General features: G+C 41.4%; 1 protein-coding gene across 2 annotated transcripts in view; it reads right to left on the bottom strand.

Moving 5' to 3' along the window:
• Positions 1-25414, bottom strand: part of FGF1 (fibroblast growth factor 1) — a 152286-nt gene that overhangs the window by 116426 nt on the left and 10446 nt on the right. Inside the window, exon 1 of one of the 2 annotated variants that reach the window (XM_066591240.1) lies at positions 2145-2397. The exons of the other annotated variant lie outside the window; for it this stretch is intronic. The gene's annotated coding sequence lies outside the window, so the exon portion shown is untranslated. Of the gene's footprint in view, positions 1-2144; positions 2398-25414 lie in introns of those variants that run through there. 2 annotated transcript variants of the gene reach the window in all.

Raw genomic sequence — 25414 nt, forward strand, 5'->3', positions numbered from 1 at the left:
AACATTCCCAGATCCTTTAACTATTCCTCATAGGACATGATTTGCAGACCGCTCACCATCTTGGTAACTCTTCTCTGAACTTGTTCCAGTTTGTCTGTCTTTTTTAAAGTGGGGTGCCCAGAACTGGACACAGTATTCCAGATGAGGTCTGACTGAGGAAGAGTAGAGGAGGATAATTACCTCATGTGATCTAGACTCTATGCTTCTCTTGATACATCCCAGAACTGTGTTTGCCTTTTTGACTGCTGCATCACATTGTTGACTCATGTTCAGTCTATGATCTATTAGTATACCCAAGTCTTTTTCACATGTGCTGCTGCTTAGCCCAATTCCTCCCATTCTTTGTGATATTTTCATTTTTCTTGCCCAGATGTAGGACTTTGCATTTCTCCTTGTTAAATACCATTCTATTAGTTGCCGCCCACTGTTCAAGCGTTTCTAGATCTTTTTGAATACTCTCTCTCTTCCCTACTGTTAGCTATCCCTCCTAGCTTTGTGTTGATGGCAAATTTGATCAGTTTCCCATCAATTCTCTTCTCCAGATCATTTATAAAAATGTTGAACAACATTGGGCCTAAAAGAGAGTCTTGTGGTACCCCATGAGATACATTCTTTCATTTTGATGCACAGCCATTTATGACTACTCTTTGAGAACGATCACTAACAGTTGCCTTGCTGATTCCACATTTGGTCTTTTTTTCAATAAGTATGGTATTAGATACTTTGTTAAATGCTTTATTAAAGTCAAGATATACTATATCCACCACATTGCCCTGATCAAGCCAGTCGGTGATCCTGTCATAGAAGTAAATTAGATTTGTCTGGCATGACTTGTTACAAACCCATGCTCTGGTTAATTACTCCATTCTCATCCAAGTGCTTGCATACATGCTATTTAATAATTTGTTCAAAGATCTTTCCCAGTATAGAAGTCAGGCTCACAGGCCTGTAGTTTCCTGGTTCCACCTTCTATCCTTTTATGAAGATAGGGACAAGATTTGCCCTTTTCCAATCTTCTGGGACAATTGGAGCCAATTGCTTACCACTAGAATCTCTATCTTATGAGTAGATACCCAAATAACCTGGACAATAGGGATGAGATGTCCTATGTATGCAAATGGTAACAATATAGACTACCATGAAAGAGGACATGTACATGTTTTCAATACAACATATGGAAGGTGGGCCCAAAGAACCCCAGCCCAACACTGCATGTACTCCAGTTTGTATGGCAAAATCTTGTCTATATATATCCATAAATATGGCACATCAATGGCAGGTTAATGTGGAATAAAACTAAATAAATTATATTTTTTAATTCCACATAATCCTGCCATTTTCAAGAAAATATATACACAGACATATGTATATATACATATACATGTATGTGTGTTTATATGTATATAATTTCTAGGCAATGTCAGGTTCATGTGGATAAAAAATAAATATATATATAATTTTTTTCATTAATTTTTTTTGCGTATTCTACATGAACCTGCCATTGCCAAGAAAATCTATACATATATACACATACATATTTATATGTATGTACATATAAATATGTATATGTAAATATATATGTATGTATATGTTGCCAATGGCAGGTTCATGTGGAATAAAAAAAAATTTAGAAAAAAATAAAATATATATATATATATACAATTTTTTTTTTCAATTCCACATGGAACTGCCATTAAAGTATAAGCTGAAATAAGTAAATTAATAAGGACAGCAATTATTAGTAAAACATCAGTATGCAGTACATATAGTATAGACTAACAGCAAAAAAAGAGATGCATGACAGCGTAGAGACCATATCCACAAGGTTGGTGCATTTAGATACAGAAGCAATTTTTACTCACACTTTAAAATATTTTTGTATAATGCAACAAAATATATCTCATGAAGCAACTGGTATTTGATACAAATGGTTCTTCCCCACAACCCAGCAGTATATCCACCCTCCCTTTCCTCTACTGTCCAGAACATAATATCACTGTGTGCTGAATGCAGATCTTGTTTCCTCTGTCCTTGTTTGCTCTGTAAGCATTTAGTCGTCAATAGTAGATAAAACCTGACATATCATAGCAAGTAATAATACAACGTTCAGCACATAATTATAAGTAACCATAAATATCCCTTACCTCAGATTTGTGGCTTTTAGGCTTGTTCTGCTTGTTTCCCCCTGGCCTTGGACGTCAGTAAGGTAGCAGCTTCTTCTTACTGAAGCCTAAGTGTTTCTAAATCAAAACAGCATCCAATTTCTAATGGCAACAAATATCTAACCTTGGGTGTGGAGTAGGTCAATGAAATGTGTGGTCGATTCCGCTTGTTGTAATGTGTCAGACTCCCCCAGTTTTTATAAACCTGTTAATCCGAGCCAAGATGAGGTTATCAAGTACTAAATAACTTGGCCGATATAATGCGCAATGAGTGAAACTAAATGCAGCTATATTCTCTCAGATCACTTGGCACGTAAGTGAGCATGCCCAGTTCATTCTCCCACTGGACATACCCGGTCAGTGCAGTCTGTGGTAAAGGCTCCCATGCTATGGTGCTCTGGCATCAGGACAGAAGAGCGAGCAAAATAAGGACAATAATCTTACATCCCTCGTTTTGTTTTTAAGCTATGCGGTCCTGTGCTATTTTCGGGCTGGACGCTTGCCCATGATGTATTTCAAGGTTATTTTCCAATGTGTCTCCTCGAGATGCTTTATACGGCTTACATGAAGAAAATACAATCCAAACCACTCAGGCTTTCGCAGGAAAAATCAGTGAAAATAAAAGTTGCTATTAAATAATCATGCCACGTTATAGTGTCTGCTGCGGGGAAACTGCTGCATTTTTAATTTGCCTTATAAGTCTTCCCAAAGAAGAGGAGGAAGTCAAATTCCTGCCATCGCATTCACTCTAATCAAAAAATAGAACAGAAAGAAAATGGACTTTCTATGAAAAAATATTTTACTCCGTGTTCTACCCAGCTATGTGTTCTTCATAACAGACCATTTTAAGATGGGAACTTACAAAAAATAAACTATTTTGGTTAATATGAAATCTTTACAGCATTTGAAGGGAAAAGGTTACATCCAATGGTTCATTGCTCAAAATAACTCATTAATCAACATGAATGTTAATTATTAACAAAACGTTGCTGCTATATCTGTCCAGTCCTGTTGAGGTAACGGACCAACATATATATAAAAACAGAGGACAGGGACATGCTGAATGATGTATAAAATACAGGGGGTTCTGGATTGCTAGATATTTGAAACAGTATAACTGATGGTGGTAGAAATGAAGGAAAGGCATAGGATCTTTCCTGTGATCAGCCTTAACTGGCCATGCCACTATAATGGAGCACCCACCCCGAAAAGGGCGACCCCACAGCTAAATTGATTCTCTAAACGTCCTTAAATGTAATATGGAAGATAGGGAATATATGAGAATAGGATGAGAAACAATAGTCAAATAAACAAAGCAAAATCGGAGTACGAGAGCGATAATAGTTCCAGCGAGAGATTATAGTTGATAGACAGGCATAATCCAAAGTCCAGATGGCACAAAAAGGAGCACTCAGAAACACAAGGCTAACACTCCTAACTAAGCCACTGGCAATATATAAATGTACTACTAGCATCCTCTGCAAAGAGGAGTGGTAATAAATACCCTAAGTGAGCGACCAAAACGGTAGACAGCTCAGCCAGCCTATCAGTTCAACACCAGAAAGGAGATTTATCTCCGTCAGCGTCCAGCACCAAATGCCACTGCAACAAGCACGTCACATGGTCCGGTGCGGACAGTGGTACATCACACCAGACCCGAGCATGCACCCAATGCCCATTGGTGCCAGCGATGCCATGACAGTTGTTGATTGCTTTCATTTTCTGAAGGTGTCATGTCATATAATGAATTCAGCCTTGTTTCTCTACGACGTTAGCAACATTGTATTCCTTCCTCTCAATGCAGCGATGCAACCAACATCCCAGTAAGGAATTCTCAAATTGTGTTTTGCTAATTTACTTTATCATAAAGAACTAAAAAAGGCTGCCTAGAAATTGAAAATATTATTTACAGCTCAAATAAGTAAAAGTAGTGTTCTTGGGTTTTCCGAGCCTACTAATTTGTGGGCCATGTTTCTAGGATGATGTTAACGCAGTTAGATGTCTGAGAAAATCATAGATCCATAGAGGTAATCTCCGTTGACAGGTGGTTTGGTAAACTGTCATTCCCAATGTCTTCGGATTCCAAACCGTAATCCAAATATATCCATTAATTGATAGATATAAGACAGCCATACAAAAGGGCCAGCTCATCATGTCAGATTTCTTTACTTCATATAGCAATCCATTGTCTTGGAGCATGTAAAGGTTTAGCAGAATCACTTTTGGTGAAGTTCCTAAAGCCAGTTCAGTACGGATTTTCAGTTGCAGAAAACTCTGAATTAGAAACAGATCTTTCTTGCAAAGTCGTTAAATATTGGGCTGTGCATAAAAATTGGCCATTATATGAAAAAATGTTACCTTTGTAGCAGAATCCCTGGTATTATCTATTATATGGCTCTGATATAATGTTTATATGCTCGTAATACTCATCAGATCCAAAATATTTTAGATTATGGGAGCAGCCGATTTTCCATTGTTTATATAGTGCCTACATATTCTGCATATTCTGCAGTGGTATACAGAAATGGGTATCATTCAAGTCCGCCCTGTCTCCAAAACGGTCATAATTTCATTTTCTTATCTCAGTCACACACAAGCTAGGGCTAATTTTATGGGATTACAGTTAACCTACTTGGTGTGTGAGATCAGGTCCAGCCTTAGGATAAATGGCCCCCTATGCAGAATTTTTTTTTCATCTCCCCCCATTTGCACTCATGAATAGAGATGAGCAAGCATACTTGTTAAGGACAAATACTTGAGCGAGTATTGTCCTTTTTGAATACCTGCCCGCTCGTGAAAAAAGATTCAGGTGTCGGCGGAGGTGAGCGCTGTGTTGCGGGAGTGAGCGGGGGGGGGGGGAGAGAGAGAGATCTCCCCCGCTCTCCACCACCCCTGCCCGCCGGCACCCGAATCTTTTCTCACAAGCGGGCAGGTACTCAAAAAGGCATCTTTAGTGTCCACAGTGCCCTTCTCCATATACTGCACATGGAATTACTACTATATATACAGTCACAGTGCTCCTCCATTAATGATAGAACTACAGCCACATACCTTTTGAAGCCATACAAATATTGGCCTTGGTCAGGTTCGAACCAAGGCCACCAGAACAGGAAGACATCAATGCTAAGCAATGATGCCCATATTATTTAATGGGCCACTCCTATGCATTTTTTTCAATCATTATGTTACTATCCCCCAGTATATAAATTGTAGTATTGCCTTGGTTAGTTATTCCTTTCTCTCTGAAACCACCTGGAGTCTTTCTCCTCGGGTGGCCCATGTGATCTTATTGTTACTAGCTGAGATTTACTCGGCTTGATTTTTCTCTCAAAAAGTCAGCATTTCAATCAGAAAATCCCCTGTGTGATGGACTCTACCACACAAGCTCTTTAAGGGGGACAGAGAAACTCCTCTCCCAGTTATTGCTGATGAATAGTGGCTCCTGTCACATAATTATGACAGAGAAGATAGTTCAGCCTGTTAACAGTATACTTATGGTTTATAGCTTAGGCCCCTTTCACATCTGTATTTGAGCTCTGTTTGTCCTTTCTCTTTTCCTGTTCTGTTTTTGGAACAGAGAAACTTTAGTTAACCCTTTCCAATCCACTGTCTGACGTCTTCCTACATTCTGATTGAAACTTGTACAGCTCCAATGTCAGAAGATGTCCAACAAAGTATTTTTACCGTCTATTGCCAGCCACTCCACAGTCGGAGCCACACACTGGCTTTTACCAGCAGATGGCACCGTTGTATAACAGCAAAAAAAGAAGGCCTTATAAGAAACCCTGAATCCAAAATTGTATTGGAAAGGGTTAAACTGAATTTAAATTGATCCATTTTTTAAGCATTAAAATCAATTATAGAAAAATACGGAAATGTTTCCATTTGAATCTGTTCTGTTTGGCTTCTGTTTTTAACTGGACCAATAGCACGTCAGACTGTTTTTTGATCCTGTAAAAAATGGAAGTCAAGGAGAATCCTCTGATTACTCATGATCTATTTTTACAAGGGCTTGCTCGATGCGTTTTGATCTGTTGTCTATGTTCAGATTTGCTTAGAAGTTGCCTTATTCATGAGATCGGATCGGCTGGTGACCTATCCAACAGCAATACCCAGGCCCACAGAGTCCTACTCACTGTCCTATATAGTTTTCACTGTTTATAGTTTGTTTGAATCTAATTCAGTCAGGTTTCTTCCAGGGTTTTTTCTTTCCTTCTTCTCTCCTGCTCTTTTGAGTTCTGAGCAGATTCTCTTGGAAGTCTGTTGGGAGACCCATAGCCTCGGGGGAGGGGGGGAATGTGTGTTCCCCCTTTTTCCTCTTAAGTTCTAGAACTGACAGGATTCTAACCACATAGCTTATCAGAGCAATTTTCTACTGTATGTTGTATGTTTATATTGGAAATTCTCAATAAATATATTTTGAAAGAAAAAATGGAAGTCAAATGGAACGTAAAATTAAAATGTCTCTTCAGAGAACACTAGGACACCAGATAATGAACCCAGCTCCTCCACCTGGGTTCCTCCTTCAGCATCCAGCGACGCACTCCAAAGCTTCGTGAAACTAGTTAGGCCAGTAGACTCCATCAACAAATTCACATTCTAAAGCGCTGAAAAGCTCCTCAAAAACACCAGAAGACTCTCTGTACTCCAAAATGAAACTCTCTATGCTGCAATAGAAAATGGCGTTAACACAATCAGGCAAACTTTTTATGGGGGTTTTCAGTGGGCTGGGTCCTTAGATTAAATTGTGATTTCTACACAGAGGAAAAATGCATGCAAATTGGATGAAAATCACACATTTGTCTCTTTAAAAAATTATTGTACATGCATAAAAAATAGCTTGCAAATTGATGAGAATTTAATGCAATCCTATCACACTTGCCCATGTAAATACAGCCTCACTACAAGAACTAAGGATTTAGAAGGCAAAAAAGTTGAACCTCAATTGGGTAAACGCAAAATATGTAAACGCATCGTATAAAGACAACTGGCATACATGTACATATGAAACCTACACCACCAGTGAAACCTATGAGAAGCATATTGGATAAAAACTGGGGGGGGGGAACTTTTCCTAAATACATCAGAATATTCTGGAATAATTTAGTTCATACCAATTTTGTCCTGACTGAAGCCTGAAAAACATCTCAGGAAAACATTAAAATGGCTGGATTGGCCCTCTTGCCTTTGCTTAAAAAAGTGCTCAAGACTCCATAAAAACGAAAACTGGTATAATGAGATTATCTGTGAGTTGTCCGTAAAATAAATCTGAAGTTTAATTGGGACAAGCATAAATAAAATATTTAAAAATCAATATCTATGCAAAGGCCAAGGAGATTTCAGTCCGAAACTTTTGTAGACTTGAAGTAGTGGTTTTGGCTGCAGAACTACTACTAGAAAGGTTTGCTGGTGACCCAGGGCTGACTTGCTATTCATTGTTTTTTATTTTCTTTGTAATAAAGCACCATTAAAAACTCTGTGGGTCCTACTTCATTGTGCTGGTAAGGTTCTACATACAATCGGTTAACATTGAACCCAATATGAGGTGACATCACATGATAGGCCAATATCACAGAGGAGAAGAAGCTGCATGCAGCCACTGATTTTTCTCTACAATAAAATATAGAATTATTGAAGTGTCCTCTATAGTGGGAGCTGGATAATAAAGGGGATCCCTCTGCGTGATGCCAAGATGTTGATATATACATCATATGAACAGATGTTGCCAAGTAGTAACAATCCTTTCAAATAAATTCATAGTTTACTCGGGTTCTCTTTTTCTAAAATGAAAATTAGTTAATTGATTTAGAGAAATGTAGAATATTAAGGGACATCTAGAAGGGGGTGCATATGTTTATGCAGTCTACTATATAGAAAAAACATGCTTCTGAGCATAAAATAATTATATGCAGTGTTATAAGACTATGTATTTTCTTAAGACCTCTTGCCCACGGCCGGGTCGAATTCTGCCTACGAAATATTGCAGCGGAATCAGACCCGGCGCCCTCCAGAGACCGTATACTCACCTCTCCAGGTCCGCCGCGAGTGTCTCGTCCAGTGAGCCGGCGTGCATGTGCAGTGCAGGACGCACTGCCGCTGGACTGTGCTCACTCTGTGGACGTATCGCAGGATGAACGGCTTCCATTGACTGCAATGGAAGCTGTCCATGCGTTTTTTTGCACAGAGTAGAACATGCTGTAATTCTGCCCTGCGAGTGGAAAAATCGCAGTTGATTTCCGCTCGTGGGCAGGGCAGAATGATTTAACACAGCTTGTCTATGGAGGGACAATGCTGCAGAATTCGCGACTGGTGTCTGGCCACGATATCCGCAGTGATAATCCATCCGTGAGCATTAGCCCTAAAGGCAATTAAAAGTCATATTAAATTCACGTGATAGTTTTTTCTTTTGACAATTGCTAAACTTTCCTGTATACTCTAACATACATTGGGGGTAATAGGCTGAACTGGATGGATATATGTCTTTTTTCAGCTTGGGTCAAGAGGGGTGTCATCTCTCCTTAAGGAGAGCACCCAAAAAGTGTGTGCAGACACTTAGGGGGTGAGTGGGTCTCAGGATGGCATGGTCTCTCCCTAAGGAGAGCACCCAGTAGGGGTGTGAGAAGACACCTTAGAGGTGAGTGAGGAGACATATGTGATCATGCATGCTCCTCTGGGTAATTAATGCAAATAAGGAAGATTAAACAATACCTCTGCAGGTAAAACAACTATTGGGAATAGGAAATCAAGCTAGAATAACCATTCACAGACAGCTGTTTCGGGGAAGAGGGGAAGGAGGCCTGTAACGTGGGTCAAGCATTTTTTTTTTTTTTTTTTTTTAAGATTCACATTTCTCCTACAAAATAGCCACCGCTCCTTTCTCTTTCTTTCCTGCATAGGTGTGTATGTTCCTGCTTTTTCTTTATCTATTGCTAACTAAAGGACCAAGTAGTGGCATGATGATGTGATATAACCACGCAGAATATACATCCATTAACGCTATGTAAAGAGGCTATACCAATAAATGAACTTTGCTCCTCTCCAAAGGAGCCAAGCATCTGATTGGTGGGAGTTTGGTCGCTAGGAACTCTACTTAGCACGAGAGTGGGATCCCAAGTGTACTCAAATTAAGGGAGTGGTGGACACCACTCTATTCATTTCTTTGGGACTGCTGGAGATAGCCCAGTAGTTGGATAGGTGATAAGTTCATTTAGTTGGACAACCACATTAACCTGGCTGTACCTGTTGGATAAACAGTAGCATGACCGTGCCACGGAGAGCTATATTTGGAGGAAAGAACGATTGTGTATAGAGTGTTGAAATCCAACATTTATTTTCTCTCTAAATAAACGTGACTGTTCAACTGAGGTAGATTCGCATGTTTATAGTTTGGTTGAGGGATATGGTTGTCGAGCAACGACAATCTGACCAAATCAGTATATATTTTATTTATATGTTGCCTAATGTGTCCTGAATGGTAATAAAGACCACATTTGGAAGATTAGAAAGCAAAGCTTTTTTTCAGGGCTCCTTAATTTTATTTACAAAAACTAGAGGACCCTTTAAGCAACAGCCAACATGTTTGTCAGTAGTTCTCGGATGTCCATATCCTGGCTTGCTACAAGTTCCTTGATGATTATTTCTAAGTCAGCCCTTTAAAGATAGTTTTATATTGTGTTAAAGCCACAAGCAGAAGACTTGATTATACGGTTTTCTGCAAAGGCATTTTGATGTTTTTGACCCTGATTTCTCAGACAGGGATTTAGGACATTTAGGCTACTCTCCACAAGCCAGAATAATTTGTACATGATATAGCATTTTGCTAGACATTTAACTAGTCATACAGATGGTTTCGTCTGATGGGAGTTTAGTCATGAGTGAGTAAGACTTTGAGTATCATACCGTAGAATGGTGCAGGAAGTGTGTGGGGTAAATGGATGACCAGTGTAGAGGAGATAGCTTTACTATGACATGAAAGTCTTTGACTCACAAAGGCATAGTTGGTCAATCTTTTTTTGAATGATTTCTGAGGCAGCTGCACTAAACCTATAATTATAATCTTGTAACATTTCATGAAAAAAACTTTACAAAATCAAACTGATTCTCCAATTTCTTGGGCAAGAATAGCTGAACTATACGTTTAGTTGTATGAAAGCGTTTCTGGTCTTAAATCTGTATTAATTTAGGTCTAGTCTTGGGTTTGAATTTATTTTGAGGGCTTGGTCTGCGTAATGAAGTTATTTATGGATCTGTATGTATTTCCCCAAAGCACGAAACTTCAGACGCACCTTAAAAACACACCTCTTTGGGGAGGTATACCAAATCTCATCCAATCTCCAAGCCGCCACACCCCCATAACATGTCCCCTGCCCCTCCCTATGGCTCCCCACACCTTCTACTTTGCCTATCATCTACATCTTCTGTCCTGTACCTCCTTATCACCCCCAACCCCGTTCTGTTTCCTTATAATTAAATATCATATGTAATTTTCGCACTGTTTTGTGCTCCTCCATGCCTCGTCTCCTGCCCCTGCACCTCCTGAATCAACCCCACCCCGTCTCTCCCCAAATAATTGTATACCACATGTAATTGTCATCTGGTTTTGTGTTCCCCCGTGCTTTAAAAGCGCTGCGGAATAAGTTGGCGCTACAGAAATAAAGATTATTATTTAACGGGTCTTGACTGAGGTTGGTATATTTTTTGGCGTTTGGTCTGGGATCTGAATTAATTAAGGGTTCCAGTCTGGGGTCTGTATATGTATTAGAGACTGGTATGGGGTCTGCATTAATTTAGGAATCTGGGATTTTAAATAAGAGTCTGAATTAATTTGTGTTGCCATAAAGGCTGGGATCTGAATAAATATAGGCTTTGGTCTGGATTCTGCATTAATTTAGGGGTCTGATCTGAGGTCTGATTTAGTTTAGGGGTCCGGTCTGCGATCTTAAATTATTTATGCTGTGTAGGAATGCAGTACCAAATATGGCCTTTTAGGAGAACATGTTTTTTGTGGAAATCGTCAGCACAGAAAGGATGCTTGGGTGGGACTTGCAGCAGAACAGAAAACCTTCAGAGTTGCTCAGCTCAGTGTCCACAAGAAGGCCATTGCAGAGCAAGCCTTGGCTAGTGTGGAGCTCCTGATGCTACTAGGAGAGCCACGAATTTGAAAAGGGTAAGACGGTCCCTACATTGACACCCTGGTTGGGTATCAACTGATGGATATAATGTTATGCTATGGCATTGGGCCAGAGTGGCAGATGGCAGATGTGCTCCACTGCCCCTTGGGGCATCAACACCGTCAAGGCCTGTAATTGACATCGTAGGTAGACCTCAACTATGAGAGACAACATGAGAAAACACATCCAGAAAATCACATTGTCTGATTTTTAATGAATTTATTTGCAAATTATGGTGGAAAATAAGTATTTGGTCACCTACAAACAGGCAAGATTTCTGGGTCTCACAGACCTGTAACTTCTTCTTTAAGAGGCTCCTCTGTCCTCCACTCATTACCTGCAGTTATGGCACCTGTTTGAACTTGTTAGCAGTATACAAGACACCTGTCTACAACCCCAAGCAGTCACACTCCAAACTCCACTATGGTGAAGACCAAAGAGCTGTCGAAGGACACCAGAAACAGAATTGTAGCCCTGCACCAGACTGGGAAGACTGAATCTGCAATAGGCAAGCAGCTTGGTGTGAAGAAAATAACTGTGGGAGCAATAATTAGAAAATGGAAGAGATACAAGACCACTGATAATCTCCCTCGATCTGGGGCTCCACGCAAGGTCTCACCCCGTGGGGTCAAAATTATCACAAGAACGGTGAGCAAAAATCCCAGAACCACATGGGGGAACCTAGTGAATGACCTGCAGAGAGCTGGGACCAACGTAACAAAGGCTACAATCAGTAACACACTACGCCGCCAGGGACTCAGATCCTGCAGTGCCAGACGTGTCCCCCTGCTTAAGCCAGTACATGTCCGGGGCTGACTGAAGTTTGCTAGAGAGCATTTGGATGATCCAGAAGAGTATTGGGAGAATGTCATATGGTCAGATGAAACCAAAGTAGAACTGTTTGGTAGAAACACAACTCAGCGTGTTTGGAGGAGAAAGAATGCTGAGTTGTATCCAAAGAACACCATACCTACTGTGAAGCATGGGGGTGTCAACATCATGCTTTGGGGCTGTTTCTGTGCAAAGGGACCAGGTCGACTGATCCGTATACATGAAAGAATGAATGGGGCCATGTATCGTGAGATTTTGAGTGTAAACCTCCTTCCATCAGCAAGGGCACTGAAGATGAAACGTGGCTGGGTCTTTCAGCATGACAATAGTAACATAGTAACATAGTATGTAAGGCCGAATGAAGACATTGTCCATCTAGTCCAGCCTGTCTATCCTACTGTCTTGATCCAGAGGAAGGCAAAAAAAACCCAAGGCCAGAAGTCAATTAGCCCTTTTGGGGAAAAAATTCCTTCCCGACTCCCTAATGGCAATCAGATTGTTCCCTGGATCAACCCCTAATAGTTCCTACCTTCCTATATACCAGGATTGACACTTAAACTAAAATTTATATCCTGTAATATCCTTCTCCAGAAAGACATCAAGTCACCTTTTAAACTCCTCTATGGATTTTGCCATCACCACTTCCTCCGGTAGAGAGTTCCACAGTCTAACTGCTCTTACAGTAAAGAACCCCTTTCTGTGTTGGTGATGAAACCTACTTTCCTCTAATCGTAGCGGATGTCCTCTTGTTACCGTCGTGGTCCTGGGTGTAAACAGATCGCGTGAGAGATCCATGTGTTGTCCCCTCATGTACTTATACATGGTTATTTGGTCGCCTCTTAACCTTCTTTTTTCTAGAGTAAATAGTCCCAATTTGGACAGCCTCTCTGGGTATTCCAGTCCCGTCATTCCATGTATTAGTTTAGTCGCTCTTCTTTGAACCCCCTCAAGCACTGTGACATCTTTCCTGAGCACCGGTGTCCAGAATTGTACGCAGTATTCCATGTGAGGTCTGATAAGTGCCTTATATAATGGAAGGATAATGTTCTCGTCCTTCGCCCCTATACCTCTTTTGATGCACCCCAAGACTTTATTTGCCTTTGCAGCGGCTGACTGGCATTGGTTACTCCAGTTTAGTCTATTATCCACTAATACCCCCAGATCCTTTTCCATATCACTTTTCCCTAGTGGTACCCCATTAAGTGAATATTTGTGACATCCGTTCCTCTTGCCCATGTGCATAGTCTTACATTTTTCAACATTGAACTTCATTTGCCATTTTTCTGCCCAAGCCCCCAGCTTATCCAGGTCCGTTTGTAGCCGCACATTGTCCTCCGTTGCATTAATTATATTGTATAATTTTGTGTCATCTGCAAATATTGATATTTTGCTGTGCAGCCCCTCTATCAGGTCATTGATAAATATGTTGAACAGAGTGGGGCCTAATACTGAACCCTGTGGCACCCCGCTAGCGACTATGGTCCAATCAGAGTACGAACCATTTATTACCACCCTCTGCTTTCTATCGTTGAGCCAATTTTTTACCCACTTACACACGTTTTCGCCCAGTCCGAGCTGCCTCATTTTGTATATTAGCCTATTATGTGGCACGGTGTCAAAGGCTTTAGAGAAGTCCAGATATACAAGATCAATAGATTCTCCCTGGTCCAGCTTAGAGCTTACTTCATCGTAGAAACTGATCAGATTTGTCTGACATGAGCGACCCTTCATGAATCCATGTTGGTGAGGAGTTATTCCCTTAATCTCCTTGAGGTACTCATCGATTGCGTCTCTCAGAATCCCCTCGAAAATTTTTCCCGTTACTGAAGTGAGACTTACTGGCCTGTAGTTACCAGGCTCACTTTTGCTCCCTTTTTTGTAAATTGGGACCACGTTGGCAATGCGCCAGTCCAATGGTACTACTCCGGTCTTGATAGTGTCTAGAAATATTAGGTATAGCGGCCTAGCTATCTCGTCACTTAGTTCCTTTAGTATCCTTGGGTGTAATCCATCTGGGCCCGGTGATTTATCAATTTTAGTTTTCTTTAGACGCTTCCGCACCTCCTCCTGCGTTAGGTATGAGATATTTTGTGAGGGGTTCGTTTTATTCCCCTGCATCTCGTGTGGCATTTCCTTTTCTTTGGTGAACACACTTGAGAAGAAACTGTTTATTAGATTTGCTTTCCCTTCGTCATCATCAATGATTTCTCCTGCATTGTTTTTTAAAGGGCCAGCGCTCTCCCTGCAAATCCTTTTGCTGTTTATGTAGTTGAAAAATAGCTTCGGGTTGTTTCTGCTCTCTTTTGCGATCCGTCTTTCTGCTTCCTCCTTGGCAGTTTTAATCGTATCTTTGCATATTTTGTTTTTTTCCCTGTAAGATTTTAGCGCTTCTTCGCTGCCTTCTTGCTTTAGTAGTTTGAACGCTTTCTTCTTTTCATTTATTGCCCCTCGTACCGTCTTGTCGAACCACATTGGTTTCCTTTTAGCTGAGTTTCTTTTATTTTTAAAGGGAATGAACTGCTCACATGAGGCGATTAGGATCCTTTTGAACTTTTCCCATTTTTCCTCCATACTGATATTTTTGAGGATGTTGTCCCAATTAATGTTACCGATAGTAGTTCTAAGCTCATCAAATTTTGCTTTACTAAAGTTTAGTTTCTTTGTCACTCCCTGATAAGGCTTCCTATTGATTGACAGCTGGAAGTTGATTATATTGTGGTCGCTGTTCCCCAAGTGCCCCTCAACCTGCACCCCCTTTATACGTTCCGGTTTGTTAGTTAGCACTAGGTCCAGAATGGCTCTCCCTCTTGTTGGTTCCTGCACAAGTTGGTTCAGGTAATTGTCTTTAATTACTCTCAAGAACTTATCACCCCTGTGAGATTTGCAGGTTTCGTTCTCCCATGTTATACCTGGGTAATTAAAGTCCCCCATGATAATTACTTCGTTTCGTTTTGACACCTCTTCTATCTGCCTTAGTAGTAAGTCTTCAGTTTCTTCTGTTGCTTTTGGTGGTCGATAGAAGACCCCTATCAGGATTTTGTTATTTTTTCCTCCCTGTATTTCTACCCACAGAGATTCCACCTGTTCGTCTCCTACCCCTATATCCTCCCGTAGCCTCGGCTTCAAGTTCGATTTGACGTACAGACATACCCCTCCCCCTTTCTGGTTCCTTCGGTCTCTTCTGAAGAGATTGTACCCCTGCAAATTCACCGCCCAATCGCACTTATCATCAAGCCATGTTTCAGTAATTCCGACCATATCATAACTTTCATCAGTCATTCTTGCTTCAAGCTCGCCCACTTTACTGATCAGACTTCGTGCATTCGTGATCATACAATTTATTTCATTTGATCCCAAGCACACCGCCAGGGCAGCGAAGGAGTGGCTTTGTAAGAAGCATTTAAGGTCCTGGAGTGGCCTAGCCAGTCTACACATCTCAACCCTATAGAAAACCTTTGGAGGGAGTTGAAAATTCGTGTTGCCCAGCGACAGCCCCAAAACATCACTGCTCTTGAGGAGATCTGCATGGAGGAATGGGCCAACATACCAGCAACAGTGTGTGCCAACCTTGTGAGGACTTACAGAAAACGTTTGACCTCTTTCATTGCCAATAAAGGATGTATAACAAAGTATTGAGATGAACTTTTGTTATTGACCAAATACTTATTTTCCACCATAATTTGCAAATAAATTTGTTAAAAATCAGACAATGTGATTTTCTGGATGTGTTTTCTCCTGTTGTCTCTCATAGTTGAGGTCTACCTATGATGTCAATTACAGGCCTCTCATCTTTTTAAGTGGGAGAACTTGTACAAGTGGTATCTGACTAAATACTTTTTTCCCCCAGTGTGTGTGTGTATATATGTGTGTGTATGTGTATATATATATATATATATATATGTATATATATATATATTCCACTATGTTGAACCACAAGACATGAACATTTAAAGGGATCTTCTAAGCTATTTTAAAAAACTGGAAAAGGGCAGGACACGGTTAAAAACAACAAATTAAGTCATAGTCACCTAGCTGCCCCCCTTCTGGTACAGTGAAACTGCTCCCATCTTAACAGTCTGTGTTTACATTGGATGGAATGGTCACATTCAATGTACAGAATGCATGTGACGGCTGCAGCTAATCATGTGATCACTGCAGCCATACCTACATATACAGTATTAACTACTGGAAGAAATTTCCACATGTGGCTGCTACATGCACCCCGAAAGTACTGTCCATAAAACCTCCATATACCGTTCCCATATTTAGCAGCCGCATGTCCTAACACGCATGCTTGCCATATACTCTGACATATAGATGCACAGAGCCTGCCGCATCTCCCCTTGTATGGGGCAAAGGAACCACAGCATATCTGTCCCACATAGATCTCATCCAGCCTTTCTCATGCACATCTCTCCAGAAGCAGCATTAGTGAAAATGCTGCCACCTAATGGGAAATTGATTAAATGTGCTCTAAAACATAAGAAAAGGATTTGTTTCCAGAGTTCCACTGGGTCTCAGAACTTCCCAACGCTCAGCAAGGCAGTGGAATTAACCTAGACTCAGGGACGGTTGCTTTTAAATCAAACATACAAGCAGCATACCCTAAAGTGCTTATATGATATATGGTTCACCGAAGGCAAACCTAGCCTTTACAGGCATGCCATATCATAAGGGACAAGAAGTTCATATTGCAGGTTGCTGAATGCCAGCACAACCAGGTGTAGCAATGTTACACTTCAGTTATATTACTATAAGCAAAACCAAAGGGCAGTGTGGAATGATACAATTTTATGGAATTATGTTTCATAACAGAATGAAACCATTCTTGTGTAATAACACTCCTTCTTGGGATGTATCACTAATGCTTGGCTTCAGTAACCCGTACAGTATATGTGTGCTCCCTCTAGTGGTCGCTCAGCTGTATCTTCCATATCAGGGAAAGAATGATTGTGAGCAGCACTGCTCAGTGCGGGGATGGGTAGTACCAATAGTGCATTTGGGTCTGCCAATGATGAGCACTATGTGACTGGCACTGTCATTGGGGAACTATAGGCTGTCTTAGCTCTAATTTAAGCAAAGGTGCAATCCAGGCTAAACCGTTCCAATATCATGCTAAGTGCAGGCTTGAGTGTTCTCTATTTGGTGCTCTTTGAGTCTCTGAGCCATGCACAGATACCCAAGGCCCCGAACCAGGCATAATAGCACCTTGTGTCACTTTCATCCAGATTTCATCCTTCCTGTCTCCATCCCCATTCCTTTGTAGAATGTTAGCCCCTCGCAGACAGGGTCCTCTCTACCGTTGTACCAGTCTGACATTTATTAGGCCTAGGTTTATTGTATTTTTGGCTCATGTTTTGTACTAATTCATTCTTCTCATGTACGAAGTCATAGAACCAATCACACTGAGGGCTTATTCAGACGACCATCTTTATGCAGGTATTTCGGAGCATTAAAAAAATTGTGCATGAAAAGGAGAACATGAAGCATTGAGTTTCAATTGCCGCATTCAGACGAACAATTTTTTTGCCACGTAAAATAAGGGCGCAAGAAAAAATAGGACCCGCGCGACCGCTTCTAATCGCGTAATTTATATGGCACGTGAAAAAATAAGTCTTCACCTATCCTTTGCTGTGATGCGCAGTAAGTTCCCATAGACTTCTATGGCAGCTGGAAAACAGGGAAGGTGAGGGTGTTACTCTGCGTACAACGCTGGGAGAAGAAGACAGCAAAATTATGACTTTTCTATTTTTCTGAGGGCTTGTTTGTTTTGGTGAGAAAAGTTGTATTTTTCAAAAGTATCATTTAATGTGAATCAGGGCTTATTCAGACGACCGTATATCGGCCAAGTATTTACGCCGGCCGATATACGGCGGTCCTCTCTGCAGGGGGAGCAGGCTGGAAGAGCCAGGAGCAGTTTACTGAGCTCCCGCGCCCCTCCTCTCTACCCCTCGGTACTATTTGCAATGGGAGGAGGCTGGACGGGGGCGGAGCCAAGTCCCAGAACTTAAATATTTCTAATGGAAAAGAAAACATAACTGTGCCCTTTTTTGAGGATCTTGTATTTATGTCATACATGGTGAGGCAAAAATAATGTTCGCTTTATTCTAAGGGTCAGTACGATTGTTACAATACCAAGTTTATAATTGTACTATTTTTTAAAAATAAAACCTGAAATAAAATCTTCTTACCAGCATAATGTTTTCTTTCCATGCAGCTGTGTGAAGGCTCATTTTTTGTGGGATGATTAAGAGTTTCTTTGGTACGATTTTGGGGACATGGAACTTTTTGATGTTTTTATTAATTTTCAACTTAGAGATAGGGTGACTAAAAAGTTGCAACTCTGATGTGTGTATTTTTTTTCTGATGGTGTTCATCATGTTGGATTAATAGTACATTATTTTAGTAGCTCAGAGTTTTACTGATGCGGTTATGCCACGTACCATATTTATTTTGTATTTTGATTCTTTGTTCTAAAAGTGGGAAAATAGTTTCTTAAACATTTCATATTATTTGTTAGAATTAAAAAATTGTAATTCACTTATTTTAACTTTTCTTTTAGTCCCCATAGGAGACCTGATGTGTGGATTGTTTGATCACTTAAACACTTCAGTACTTTAGTATTGCAGTATATTATATCTCTGCAGGTATTTTATCATAGGTAGAAACACATGGGAACCCTGGGGCTTCACATTGTCTCCTGGGACATAACATTGAGATAAGCAGCACAGCAGGAAGAACAATCACTTCTGTATTTCTACTGTAACTTTTCTGAAAAACATGGATATCACATGTGGTGACAGTTATATAATATATTACTGATTACTAGAGATGAGCGAGCACCAAAATGCTCGAGTGCTCATTACTCGAGTCGAACTTTCAGTGATGCTCGAGAGTTCGTTTCGAGTAACGAACCCCATTGAAGTCAATGGGCGACTCGAGCATTTTTGTATATGACTGGTGCCCCGCTAAGGTTTTCATTTGTGAAAATCTTAGCAAATCACCAAAGTCATGTAAAAACACAGAAATGGATAGGGCAGGCGAGGAGCAACATGCAGGGCTGCATTTCGGGCTCCGAGGTCCCACTATTAAGCCACAATAGTGGCAAGAGTGAGACACCCCCCCCCCCCCGCACTGTCAGCATAAAGATCGTTTTCCGCTGTAACAGCTGTGGCAGAGAAGAACGATGTTAGCCCATTGAATTCAATGGAGCCGGCAATACAGCTGGCTCCATTGAAAGCAATGGGCTGCCGGCGAGCGCGGGATACATTTTCGGGAAGGGCTTAAAAATATAAGCCCTTACCTGAAAATCATCCTAAAATGTGTAAAAATAAAAAAAAAATTATACTCACCTTTCCGCTGCAGCCGGAGTTCAGCCATGTCTGCCCGGCAGGTCTCCTGAACTGCTGTGAGTAGTATTCAGCAGGCGGGGATTTTAAATCCCCGCCTGCTGAATGAGCTGCCTCTGATTGGTCACAGCCTCACCAATCAGAGGCAGCTCTCACTCACACCCATTCATGAATGGGTGAGTGAGTGCTGCCTCTGATTGGCTCAGCGCAGGGACCAATCAGGGGCAGCTCTCAGCTGAATGAGAGCCGAAACGGGGTTTTTTTTTTTTTCAACCCCCCCCCCCCCCCCCCCCCCCCGTTCGGCACGAGACAACCCCCGATGCAGGGGTTAAAAAAGATCACCAGACAGCGCTTACCTGAATCCCCGCGCTCCGGTGACTTCTTACTTACCCGGTGAAGATGGCCGCCGGCGTCTTCTCCCTCCATGGACCGCAGGGCTTCTGTGCGGTCCATTGCCGATTCCAGCCTCCTGATTAGCTGGAATCGGCACGTGACGGGGCGGAGCTACACGGAGCTACACGGAGCCCCATTGAGAAGATAAGAAGACCCGGACTGCGCAAGCGCGTCTAATTTGGCCATTAGACGGCGAAAATTAGACGGCAACCATGGAGACGAGGACGCCAGCAACGGAGCAGGTAAGTGAAAAACTTTTTATAACTTCTGTATGGCTCATAATTAATGCACAATGTACATTACAAAGTGCATTAATATGGCCATACAGAAGTGTATAGACCCACTTGCTGCCGCGGGACAACCCCTTTAACCCTTTCCAATCCAATTTTTTTCTGCAGTTATAAAACAGCGCTTTCTGCTGGCTAAAGCCAGTACTGCATGAGGTGACACATTGGATAGGCTCCAACAGCAGAGAGGCTGGCAATATACAGTAAGAGAACCCCGACAGATGTCTTCCAACATCGAAGCTGTACAGCCTTAAATCATAATGTCTTCAGAGGTCAGACAGTGGATTTAAAAGGGTTAATGATGCAACCCTTTTTTTCCCCTTTTCGTTTTTCCTCCCCCCTTTTAAAAAAATTATAACTCTGATTTATCCATCGATGTACATGTCTGAGGGGTTATTTTTTGCAGGACAAGTCATATTTTTCAACAGTACTATTTAATGTACCGTATAATGTACTGAAAAACTTTACATTTTAGGTGGATTGAAATTTTAAAAATTCCGCCATCTTTGTAAGGGTCTTGTTTCTACAGCATACACATTGCAACACAAATGACATAACTGTATTCTATGGGTCAGTATGATTACTACAATACAAAATTTATATATATATATATTTTTTTTTTTGCTGTACTAGTTTAATTGTCTTCCAAAGACATTAAATTCTTTAAATAATTTTCTACCGCCATTTTCTGACAGCCATAACTTTTTTTTATTTTCGTCCACTTATTTTAACTTTTTTCTTTAGTCCCCATAGGTGTCCTGATGTATGGATTGTTCGATCACTTGAACATTATACTTCAGTACTTCAGTATTGCAGTATATTGTATCTCTGAAGGTATTTTATTAAACCCTGCTACAGGCAGGGGTTAATAGGTAGATTGGTTTATTATATATATGACAAAAGAGGGTTTTTTCAAAATGCTATTACATTTCATTCTTTTAGAATTAATAAAACTTTTTAAAACTAATTTTTCCTATAGGGGGCAAGAAGTTGTGATGGTTTGATTGCTCCTGTGGTAAAATTAAAATCAGGGGACCAACTGCTGTGCTGACCCAGAAGCCCGGGTTTCCTACCTTTCCTAGGCCCTTGGCACTGTGAGCCCCTCCAGACGCAGTGGGCCCCAGCACCTGTCCGAGTTTGCCAGGTGCTGGCACCAGACCTGGATCAGCGACTCTGTAGAAAGTTTTGAAATTGCTTTGAACAAAATATGGAGACTGTCTTAACTCTAGAAAAATCAATCACTGACTGGCACTAACTGACATTGTTCTTCCCAGTTTAAATCCAACTCCTGAGATTCTATTGGCTGTTGGTGATGGCATCTGCCATGATGGTTTCACAACAGCAAATATAAAGGGAAGTCATACTCTTATCATCCTATCTCACAGTTTAATATATAATTTTGTTGAATGGCTACTTAAAACTTTGCCATTCTTCTATTTCTATCCTTATTCCATCTAGCGCCATTTGTGGAAGCTGTCATACTGTGAAGAGGGACTATTCTAATTGTAGCTAAAATTGCTAAAAAGGTTCTTTCCTAAACTATGTCTATGCAGCAAATTCGGAGCTCTGTATTAGAAAATTAAGCTTTGACCATTGTGAAGATATATTTTTAATTACTAGACATAAGGCTGCTTTACACGGGCCGATGATCACTCAAAGATCGCTCAAACGACAGTTTGAGTGACAGCTTAGAGCGATCATTTTGCATAAAAACTAATTGATATTTAAGAAGCTACTCAGCTACTTAAATACCAATTAGGTATGCAAATGAAGCCTTCCCTGAAGGCAGCTAATAGCCCAAGGCTATTATCTGCGCTCAGATCCATTGTTCTCCTCGGGAAACAATGTTATCAGCACTCCCCATGGAGAACTACTGATAAAAGTGAAGGACGATTTTTATGTTGGACTGAATTTAACGATCAGCCAGCAGTGTCCGAAAAGCGGACGATGAGCGTACATTTACAAGCACCGATTATTGCTAAAACGATCGCCGATTAGCGGTTTTTAGTTTTTTTTTAAGTGATCGGCTGGTGTAAATAGGCCTCTAGTCCATGAATCCACAGCTAAACAAATAATGAGGAGCCATAAAATGACACACACGGGAGGCAGCCATTTTATAGGTTGGATTACTCTAGGGCCTATGACACTGTGCTTTGAAGACTCCTGAGGTTGGGCCAAATAAAACACTGGTGCCTGGGGTATTCATAGACTACACTCTCACTGGATGCAACCGCTGCTCAGTAATGTCCACATTGAATTATAGGTTGGTGAACTTCAGAAGTAATAGAAATCCCAATTAAGTATTAGAAATGAGGATGAAAGTGCAAACCTTGAGTGGAGGGACTGAAAGATAGTCCATTAATTCTCTTACTCAGACTATTCTTCTTACTGGGAACATTAATGGCTATAAATCCACATTTTCTGCAAAAGTTTTCTTGGCGGTTTTCGGCTGCGGTCTTTACTGAAGTGTCCAGATGTGTCTTGTTGGGTGCTGTCATTCATTATTTATTGCTGTGCTCTAATGAAGCGGGTTCTAGGGCAATTGAGTTTGAGCTGTTTTCCGGTATTTGGTATTTATGAGCCAAACCAGGAATGAAACCTGCAGAAAGTATAATGGAGAGATTTGCTTCTCTTCCGTCTTTTGGCTTTGGCTTACAAACACTGATGCAAAATACTAGGCACATTAGGGCTGTATTAATGGGGCCTCGGGAACATTGTTCCCACTAATGGCACATGGAGAAACACGTCTATTTGTTGTAATAAGAAGTTATTAAAAACTGCAACACTCAATCTTGAAGAAGTTCTTTACTAATGATGGACTCCTTTCAATCAGAGGCGTCAGCATCATACTCCTGAACTCCTTGCATCATGGCATTCTGGATATGAGTGTTGACAGCAGGAGAATGAGCGGTGACAATGCAGCGTTCACCTGACTTCCTGGGACCACAGTGTGGCTGCAGAGCTGGATTCTGGTGGTGGAGGAAAGGTAAGTACAGCTTTCTTATTATTTTTAGAGACAGCCCAACTAAAGGGAAGGTGTACGGTAACAGGACAACCCCTTTAAATAAGTGTATCTATAAGATTACCTACTAGAATTTCATACGTGGATGTACCGGTACACAATAAATGGCACCTTAAAGCTCTGACTAGGGGTGTGGAGGGGGGGGGGGGGGTCCTGGGTGCTGGTTACATAGACTTCTCTACAGAAAAGAAAAGTTTCCTAAGGGAAATGCACATAGCAAATGTGTAGCAAAAAAAAACATAAGCTTGGAAAGAAATGCATAAAACTAATTTTCCTACAAGGCATAAAAAAGTGTGTATGACGGCAGACTCAGGGCGGCTTCAGACAACCATCTATCGGCCGGGTTTTTACTCCCGGCCGATATACGGCGTCCCTCTCTGCAGGGGAAGGAGGCAGGAAGACCCAGGAACAGTGCACTGAGCTCCTGCCCCCTCTCCGCCCCTCGGCACTATTTGCAATGGGATGGGGTGAAGCTAAGTTCCAGAACTCAGCTCCGCCTCTACCCCACCCCCTCCCATTGCAAATAGTGGAGAGGGGGTGGGAGCTCAGAGCACTGCTCCCCCTGCAGAGAGGGACACCGTATATCGTCTAGGTGTGAAAACCCGGCTGATATACGGGCATCTGAAGCCGCCCTTAGGGTGCCTTCACACTGGTGATAAAATTCTGTAATGCAAGAATGAGTGAAAACGCAAAATTATGAAAGCAATGATTTACAATGGTTTCATTCACATTTACAATGTGTTCACTCATGTGGAGTGTAAAAAAAAAACGCAGCATGTTTGTGAAATTGCATCTTTTTGTGATATCGCCCACTGACTTCCATTGGGCCAGCAGCGGCACAGGCCCCATTGGAAGCAATGGGAAAACTCTGGAATCCTCTGCTGCGGGGGGATCAAGGGAATCCCTGCAGTGATACAAGGCTGCTTTCACATGAAAATGCCTTGAATCACTGGGGATTTCACATGGTGGGGAGCACCATATCAGGCCGTGAATCACATGAAGGAGCCCTAAGGGTATGTTCAAGGCTGCTGTATACACCATGTATTTTCCCCTGCAGTATTGTGTATGGAAAATACGCAGCATATTACAATATAAGTCAATGGATGAGAGTTCAAGAAATCTACATGTTGTTGAAATAATCCACAATATAGGTTATTCGGGGTGCGTCATTTAAATCAGTTTATTCTGCATATTTTTACAGCGGATTTCGCCCCTTCAAATGAGTGAGGTGAAATCTGCAGCATATCTGCACCAAAATCTGCAGCAAGTTTGTATGTAAGACATGCAGATCTTGTAACCGCGGATTGTTCAAAAAGTATGTCAAAGTGTTTTTACTTCACTACATTTTTAACAGTTTTTCTTTCAGAGTTGCCACATGAGGGAGCTCTCTGCATTTGTAAAAACTATGGAGCAGTTGTTTGTTTACTGGGATTTTCCGACTGTTATCGTTAATGGCTTGTCAAATAGACATGACAAATCAGAGTAGTTGTACATGGTGGTAACAGAATGACAGAATTACCGAAAGTCACACCACGGCTGCGGCGCAGTAATTGCATGTAAACAGGTTTGGTTCTGGTTTAGCCACAATTGGTTATGCTTTTTTGGATGCAAGTTTTTAGGAAGATTTCTACTTGGCCTTATATGTAACACTCCATACTTCTTTTTTTTTTTTACATGCAGGTGTAATCCAATTTTAAGTAAAGTTCTTACTAATATAGGATATTTAACCCCTTAAAGACCAGAGTGTTTTGGTCCTAAGGCCTCATGTCCATGGGTAAAATGAAATTTAAAATCCGCAGTGGATCAGCCGCACGAGTGATCCGCGCCCCATAGGGATGCATTGGACATCCACAGGTAATTAAATACCTGCGGATGTCATTTTCCCCTGAGGCACGGATTGTGTGTGCGGGAAAACACCCGCAGCATGCTCCATTTTAGTGCGGGTCTCGCGCAGGCTTCTATTGAAGCCGCCTGGAACCGCAGCACACCCACAGCTGAATTCCTGCTCTCCGGTGCAGGAGAGCAGGAGTTAAAAAAAAAGAGTGCATAGCGCATGTGCGCGGCACGCTGCGAGGCCGAAGAAAGAAGATCCGTCCGCGACGGAGGGCAGATCCGCAGCCTCCGGACAGATAAGTAATTCTTATTTTTAGGCCTCATGTCCGCGGGAAATGAGGGACCCGCTGCGGGATTCTGCATGAAG

Source organism: Eleutherodactylus coqui, chromosome 2 (assembly GCF_035609145.1).
Source record: "Eleutherodactylus coqui strain aEleCoq1 chromosome 2, aEleCoq1.hap1, whole genome shotgun sequence".
NCBI classification, from domain to species: domain Eukaryota; kingdom Metazoa; phylum Chordata; class Amphibia; order Anura; family Eleutherodactylidae; genus Eleutherodactylus; species Eleutherodactylus coqui.